The following is an 8,599-nucleotide window of genomic DNA, read 5'->3' as shown; positions in this document are numbered from 1 at the left end:
TTTGACTTTGAAAACGACAGTTCACTAGTACGAGTTCAAATTTGGCACAATGTAAGCATTTTCTACTATGTTCCAGGGCTGTTATTTATCCAAAAAAAGACTGGTAGCCTAGCAATTTCAAATTAAATTACTTATTTTTATTTATTTTAACATAAATAATTCATTGTCAATTGTAAACATAAATTATAATTATTTGTTTGTGAAAGTCACGATTATTCCCATTCTAAACCACACTAAAGTAAAGATACACGCTCTTATAGAAGTAGAAAAAAAAGATTTTTCTACCTTTCTACATCTGCGAAAATAAAACAAGAACAGCAACGAAACGTAGAGGTTATGTAATTAGAAACATGGAATTGGGGGAAGAAACATTCCAACTGCGCTGAATTATTGCAACTGTTTGTAAACAGAGTGTTTTTGGATCAGTGTTGTAAATCACAACAAGTTTTGACAGGTTTTTTTTTGTGATGTTTCTATCTTCAATTTGTTTCCTGTTTTGCTGACGTCATTGTGTTGTTTATCTGTTATGGTTTTACATGAGATCAACAAATTAATAGTTTTTAATTGCAAATAAATATATTCAGTTACATAATTGCATCATAATGACAACTAGTGACATCTGATTTTCTTGCATCAATGATATAGAGCAAAATTAACTACCCACCCCAGCCAAATGGCAATTAAATGCGAAAAATGACGATTAAATTTTATCTGTCAATCGATACCCGATCGTCACTTTTTCTTACCCAAAATGCATCTTAACTGGGTTTACCGAAGCTCTTTCGCAAGGGAAAAAAAAGAAGCCTCAGTTTAAGTGTCTTAGACTTGAAGCTATTAATGTCATCTTGACGTAAAGTCATGGCTTAAGAACGAACAAATAATTTAACCCTTTCTAAAGTCGTGGTAAGTATACTTACCACCAATTTTTAGAGTCCATGTTATCTTTTGTACCACTTTTAATTTAGGTTTCCGTTTATTAATAACGTCAGCTTTTTGAAATTGACAATCATTCTTTAGTATAAGAGAATGGATATAAGTTATAAAATGCATAATTGCCTCTGAAGTTTGTCGCATTTATGATATTTAATTTAATAATAAAGAAAAATAAAAGTTCATAAGTTCCTAATAGGGTGTGTTAAATATACTTACCACAAAATAAAATAAAAAATGCCATTAGAATTTAAATAAATTTCTCATAAGCTAAATGAGTCTTTCTTATCTTATATCAATTACTATTCTAATATGAATTTCAATTCCAAAAATTCTTTAATTTACCTTTACTAGAAATAAATGGCCCACTAAAAGGTTAAAATATTTTAAAAGTAATTCACCTTTTTTAAAAAATCGCCAATTTGGCGATATTTCTCCACCTTATCAAAATCAATGCCTTATGTTAATTTTTTCTTCTTCAAACTTTTATGAGCCCAGATAGTGCAGCATTGGAAGAAGTTTTAAATATTAAAAAAAGAAAAATATTAGACCACAAATGTTTTTCTTTTTCTCAAAAGAAGGGCATTTATCCATATTGATGTTTGCATTATTTTCACTTAGTGGGCACTGGCTAAAGATAGGCACTGTAGCAAACTCACTGCAGTTATCCTCAATAAAGCATCATTTTTTGAGACGATAGAGCCTTTGAATAAGGAATATTACATAATAATATCCGGAAAATAATTTTTTTTCACACTTGTTTCTAAAAATTGTCGCTTAGTTTGGAAATGAACCTTGTAGTGTTTGCCCTATTTTGAGAAATGTCTTACATTAATAATGTAACGTTCAATAAACACACACTTTAAATATACATATGGCCTTATTTATAATAAATATTGAATTAGATATTTATGGAATCCATTTTAGTCCACGTGGTTCCGTGCATACCACAGGCAGACATTACCACTTCTTAGTGTTGCCATTCTTTGAAGCTGTATCATATAAACGATTACGATTATATGACACAAATGTTATCAAAAGTTACATTTTTAATTTAAATAATTTTATTTACCACATTTTGAATACACTACAACATTGCCCCTTTACAAGATTAGCACACCCACAAATATAGAATTGCGTGAAAAGTATATGCTTTCGTGTTTCCATCAAAGAAACAACCTTTAATACAAGAAAAATTGTCTCCATTGAGAAATCTTTATTGGTCGAGGCTACCAATGCAGACGGAAAAAGAAAAAATTTTTCCGAGAACTAATCAAACATGAATTTTCATTACAGTTTCGTCTTTTCTTTTCATTTGCTTTAGCCTCAATGGCTGGTCTGTTTCCTAAAATGAGAAAATAACAAAAAATTAGATTAAAGGTGAAAAAAGAGCAGATTATCCGCTAACTCATCTACTTTTCCTGTAATAATTATTTTCTTCCTTAAAGTGATGGTAAAAATTATGCTTAATAAGCATATTTGCTTGTATAAATTTGTTCAGGAGGGGTACTATCACCTAATAATTGCCACCAAAAATTGCCCAAGTTGCTTTTCTATCTTTTCTCAATTAGCAATTATGCTATATAAACTCTTAAAAAAATCTTGATCTTATTTAAATTGATCTTAATATTATTTAATTTTTTTCGCAATCAAATATGATTAAAAAAACATAAATATTACAACTAGATATGTCAGAAAGAAAGAATAGTGTATTTTTTAAATGATTCGTTAATAGGATAGTCACTCAATCAGATGGATGAGTTAAAGCCCTTAAATGGGCTGTATACACTCAGATAACAAACTCATATAGGATATAGGTTTAGATTTTTTATTTATATTTTTTTGTGCAATAAATTTTCTAAATTAACTTAAATATCAAAATAACTTTTTTGACTTAACAAAAAGTATTTCTGACTGTTTAGTATCCAGTTTTAAAATAAACTAGATACTAAACTATTTTGAAATAAAGAAAGCTTTATAATTATTTACTTTATGATCAATTACTTTTATAATTATTTACTTCTTTCAATGCATGGATTTTTCATCTTAGTAAACAACAAATCAACTACATTTATTTACTAAGTAAGCCAAACTCATTAGTATTTTAAACGTAAAAACAATTAAAATAAAAATTAAAAATTATAAAACTTAGGAGAACAAATGACCATTGAATTTTCAATAAAATTCGTAAATACCAAGAAATTTTTGAATTTTGGTTATTAAGTATCCCAGGAATGCAACCTAAAAAAAGTAAATTAAAATTTGTGTGTATAATGCTTATGCTATTTCAATATTTTTCGAACCCCAACGGAGTAAACTGGGTGCAAAAAATGTGAATGAGTAAAAAGATGTACTTGTAACCTGCCTGACATGAACACGAACTTATCACGTGCATAAAGTGAAGGAGAAAAAAAACTCCGTTAAAATGTGTCTTCAGTTCAATAAAAATGAATCAGAACTATTTGTTTATTAGCTATGAACTCGAATTTTTTATAGCACTGAGGAAATTGTTGAATAACAAGGTCAGCTTTGGTTATTGCTACAGATTCCGGTTTTTTTTTATATCTACTATGTATTGTTTAATTTGTTATCTTTATGAGAGAAATAATGTTATCCATTAAATTAATATGAAGTATTTTATGTAACATAACGTTTATTATTGATTCTGAAATAGTTGTCTATTTACATTTTATTTGAAATATTTTGTTTCACTTTTCTCATTTTATTTCTTAGTAAGTAAGGTGGTGATAAATTTTTATGAAGAAGGAATAAGGCAAATTATTTCACTATCTTGTAAAAGAAGGACCATAGAAGTATTTTTTTATAACTTTGATTTTTAATGTTTTCTATTACTTATATAATTATTATTATTATTTTAATCCTTTAACGGGCCCTTTATTTCTAGTAAAGGTAAATTAAAGTATTTTTGGAATTGAAATTGTTTTAAGAACAGTAATTGATATAAAAAAGAAAAAACTCATTTAGTTTATAAAAATGCCACTTTCTTGGTGGTAAATATATTTAACATGACCTATTAGGAACTTACTGACTTTTATTTTTCTTTATTTATAAAATAAATTCCTTAAATGCTACATACTTCAAAAGGAATTATGTATTTTACAACTTTAATACGTTTTTTAAAAGTGACAAATGGTTACCAATTTTATTCAAACTCATTTCAAGAAAGCTGAAGTTATTAAAAAATGGAAGCCTAAATTAAAAGTGGTAAAACGTGGTGGTAAGTATACTTACCACGGCCTTCAAAAGGGTTAAGTAATAATTTTCGAAGAAAATAATTCTCTACAAACCTATGTTTCAAAAAGAATTCTATCAAGTTTAAATTAGTAACTTTTCCTGCTATGTAGCTTTGTATGAAAATTTTCACTCTTACTTATTTAGTACGTCAAAACTAATTTTCTGACATTTTTCTTTTTAAAAAAATAAGTGTTTATTTCTTTTAATGCAGTAAATTCTTTGGTCAGCTAATATAAACTCACAATTTTTTGTCCTAATCATATTTTTTCCCCTCAAACAATACTTAATTGATAATAATTTTAAGTGTCGTAAAATAAAATTTAAAAAAAAATTGAACTAATCAAATGTCTGCTTATTTTTTTTCAATCATGTTAAGTGGCAGCATCTTAAAAAAAGTTGAATAAAATCCCTTAATTTTATGAAAGATTCCAAAAAAGCTATCAAAATCTAAAATAATCAGGTCTGTTACTTATACGGAAAGAATTAAAAAAAAGTTGTAATGAACATTTTGTTAATCTTAGTCAGAAATAATTCATCTCCTTCCATTTTCTTTTAAAAAACAGGTAAATATATTTCTTGTAAGTGTTAATATCATACCTGCCAACTTTTAATCCCTTCCATTATTATCTTTCCCAGTGGTATTAAAATGGAACTAAAACTTAAATTTTAAGCAAACAAATACGTTGCATTTGAGAATACTTAAGTTGACAACCATGACAGTAACGCATATTAATATATGTGCTTAATTTTTGTAAGAATATTGGTGATCAATATCATTTAAAAATTAAGAATATAAAAAAATAATAGTATATAATTACTACCACTTTAAATATGAAAATAAAATCTTCCGGAAAATCCGAAAGAGTTGACAAGAATGCAATATATCAAGAAAGGAAAAAAAAAGAAAGAAGTGAAATGTTTTAGCTACCAATTTAAACTAAAATTTTTCTATTATTAAAGTTAATTAAGTCATTGATTATTGTTATGGTAAAAAGTTTAAACTTGTAGTTATTGTTCTATTTATGACTCACCTCGAGATAGCTAGAATGAAGTTGAGTTTAAGATTAATTTTTCAAACGTAGAATTTTACATTGAAGCCCAAATTTTGCTAACATTAATAAAAAATTTCTCTACAAAGCTAAGCAAATTATTTATTTTAATGCATTTAATATAGTTATTTTATAGTTTAACCGTTTATATACCAATGTTCTATTATTGGAACATGTCTCTTTTTCAAAATGTTAAATTCTTGTAACTCAAATCTTTGATTCTTTGGAAAATCTGAATATTCCTATAAAATTAAATATCATGTGTTACATATCTTTTTCTGAAATCAATCAATTGTTGCATTTTTCAAAGAAAATTTTGTAGCTTAACTGGTTAACGCCCAGCGTCATATATTTAGGACAGTTTCTTTTTTCAAAAACATTCATCGTGGTGGGAAACTTTTTTCAGGATTTTCATTTAACTGGGTGAATTAAGAGATTCACGGATACCACAATGATTTAGTTATTTCTGATTAGATCTAGAATTATAAGGAGCAAGTATTTTTACATCTCTCAAAGACTTATATCTCTCATAGACTTTTTGAATGCCCAAACAGCAGAAAAAACAATTAATTTCGATAATATATTATACCACTTTTTCCATCAAACCACTTTTTCTATCATTTCAATTTATAAATTCGGCACCAAACGGGCCAAGGAATAAAATTTCCATTCAGCCGTTAACTTGCTGGTCTCTTATTTTTCTAATAGAGAAAATGTCGTTAAGAAAAACATGGCAGCAGGCTTGGGAGTGAATTAAAAGGAAGTTCTTTTCCGTTGGGTATTAATTTTGATGAAATACGCAACAGCTGTTTTATTTCAGAAAAAAAATCAGAATTCACACGATACGTAATTTTACACAAATAATAGATTTTGGTTGATAGAAATATTCAATTTTGCCAATTATCAGTGCAAAAAATTAAATATTTGAGCTACCAATCTTTATCATTTTAAAGAACACATATTTAACAAAAATGAAATAGTTCCCTTCAGCCATTTTACAAGCTACGCAGTTTCGTCCAAAAAATTCAAATAAGATGTATTTAATTTAATTAATTTTATAATCTTCAAAGGCCTTTTTAGAGCCAATTTACTCGGCTAATCACCGCAACAAGTAATTGGTGCTGCATACGATTTATATTAATTTTATAGGCGCTGCAGCCGCACTTAGTACCGCTGCAGTCGCAGATTCGTATAAAATTATATCTGCATTAATTTAATGACTTTAAAAGATTTTTTTTATTTCTTCTATCTATTTCATGATTTAAATATTTCATAGATCTATTACAATCATGATGGATAGGTAAAGAGCCTAAAAAACTAAAAGACAATGACTATGGCATTCAGCTCTTAGGTCTCCAAAGTCGCCTTTGTCAGTCGCAATAGTCAAACCACTCTAAAATTAAAATTTCTTTTAACTTAATAATTAGCAGCCACACTGATTCAAAAATTTAAAAATCGTCGTAAAAGTACTTTATTACATTCCTGCCAACTCTTCCGAATTTTCCGGAAGATTTTATTTTCATATTTAAAGTGGTAGTAAATATAAACTATTTTTTCTTTTATAAACATAATTTTTAAATGATTTTGATCACCACTATTCTTACAAAAACTAAGCACATATATTAATATGCGTTACAATCATGGTTGTCAACTTAAGTTTTCTCAAATACAACGAATTTGTTTACTTAAAATTGAAGTTTTAATTTCATTTTAGTACCACTGGGAAAATGATAATGGAAGGGATTAAAAGTTGGCAGGTATGGTATTATTTATTTTAAATGATTAAGAGCTTGTAATAGTTCAAACAACATTTTAAAGTATGCGGAGAGCAAAGGTTAATTTAAATGCAAACCTGCTACCACGTTTTTCACACAGGCACTTTCCTCCGTTAGTGTAAATAAGAGTCCGACAGGTTACTGGCTAACTTAAATTTAGTTAATTAAGTAATACACTAATAAATAAATAAATAATCTGATCATGTAACGCAAATGCGGGTTAGTTCCATTAAAAAGTCTACCATGAAGGCTAATTTCTCCCAATACTTGATCCAGGAGTTCCCTTGTCTTTTGGATTGGGTTCAAAATTACAAGGCTACGGAGTTGAACATTGGTAGTTATAAACAAAATAAATTGGGTCTGCTGTTCAATAAAGGTTATAAAATAAAATAAAAGCTGGAAGCCGAACCGCCTTGGCTTTCGCCTTCCATTGAGGTGAACCGGGTTCGAATCCCAGCGAATTCACACCGATCACATTGGTGACGTTATCCTCAGTGGGTTAGAGGATATTTCACGGCATCACTAACAGTTAGAATCCTCTTGCCGTCAGGCTGACCGTGGGAGGTTCTTCTCGTCTTAGTCGTAAACCCAAATTGGGTTCAACGACGGTTAAAATAGTATAAAACAAAATAAAAACCTGGAAACAAATATTGTTTTTCTACCACTGGAAAAAGCATACTGTTAAAGCCGAAGAAGTTGGCAGCTTTACAATTACAATGTTAAGCTTAACAGTTTATATGCCAGACTCCTATTTTGCAGTAATGGGAAAAGTGTCTTAATGAAAAATGTGGTAGCCGGTTTGCATATAAACTTTATGGATATTTTATTGAATTAACAACAGTGATGCCAAATGTTCCGCATTCGGTTAAATATTTTAGAAAACGTTGGAGAACTACAAAATAAAATATACAGATTTTCGGTAAATTTTGCCAACTTTTTAAAAGGCTTTAAGAAAATGACTTGTTTCATAAGCCTTTGAATTATTTTGAAGTAGTGGTGACAAAACCCTATAAATCGAATCTATTAAAATAGGAATCACACATTAAAAACTACCACTTGAAAATCAGGAGTACTTTGTCTTATCTGGAGCAACCAATTTGATTTTAAATAAAACATAACAATTATTTGATCCTAGTCCTAGAGTTTTGATTTTATTGGGCACCTGGGCCGCGAAGCGACCCCTATCCCATTAATCTGGAATTTTAGCACTGTTTCGGTTGAGCATTGAGGTAAGCAGGCAGTGGAGTTGCTTTTATGAATGTTTCAAGCACTTTGCTTGAATAACTAAAAGGAACCAAAAAATAAAGTGAGCAGCTTGCTCTAAACTGTGTTTGTTTGATTTTGGAGTTATTCAGAATTGTATCAGCATGAGGAAACGTTATTTTCAGAAGGTTGATGAAATTATTTGTTTTGATAGTTATGATAAGAGGCGTCGGAGGTGAAATGTGCAGCTATTGGTCTGTAGTTTTTATCTTTGATATAATTTTCAAATTTAAAGATTTCATTAAAATTTGCTGTTTTACATTCTATGGCTTTATCGAAAAAATCTGCGTTTAGCTTGTATATATGCTGTGATAGAGTTGGTATTTT

At 28.7% G+C, this 8,599-nt stretch overlaps 1 long non-coding RNA gene across 1 annotated transcript in view; it reads right to left on the bottom strand.

Moving 5' to 3' along the window:
* Nucleotides 1–1,791: 1,791 nt before the first annotated feature.
* The window catches only part of LOC122269128 (uncharacterized), a 10,962-nt gene continuing 4,154 nt past the window's right edge, over nucleotides 1,792–8,599 (bottom strand). The window contains exon 2 of the long non-coding RNA XR_006224992.2: nucleotides 1,792–2,275. This is a non-coding gene — a long non-coding RNA (uncharacterized lncRNA). The remainder of the gene's footprint in view (nucleotides 2,276–8,599) is intronic.

This window comes from Parasteatoda tepidariorum, chromosome 6, assembly GCF_043381705.1.
Source record: "Parasteatoda tepidariorum isolate YZ-2023 chromosome 6, CAS_Ptep_4.0, whole genome shotgun sequence".
Taxonomy (NCBI): domain Eukaryota; kingdom Metazoa; phylum Arthropoda; class Arachnida; order Araneae; family Theridiidae; genus Parasteatoda; species Parasteatoda tepidariorum.
The sequence above is the reverse complement of the archived record's forward strand: the minus strand, read 5'-3'. Positions and strand labels throughout refer to the sequence as shown.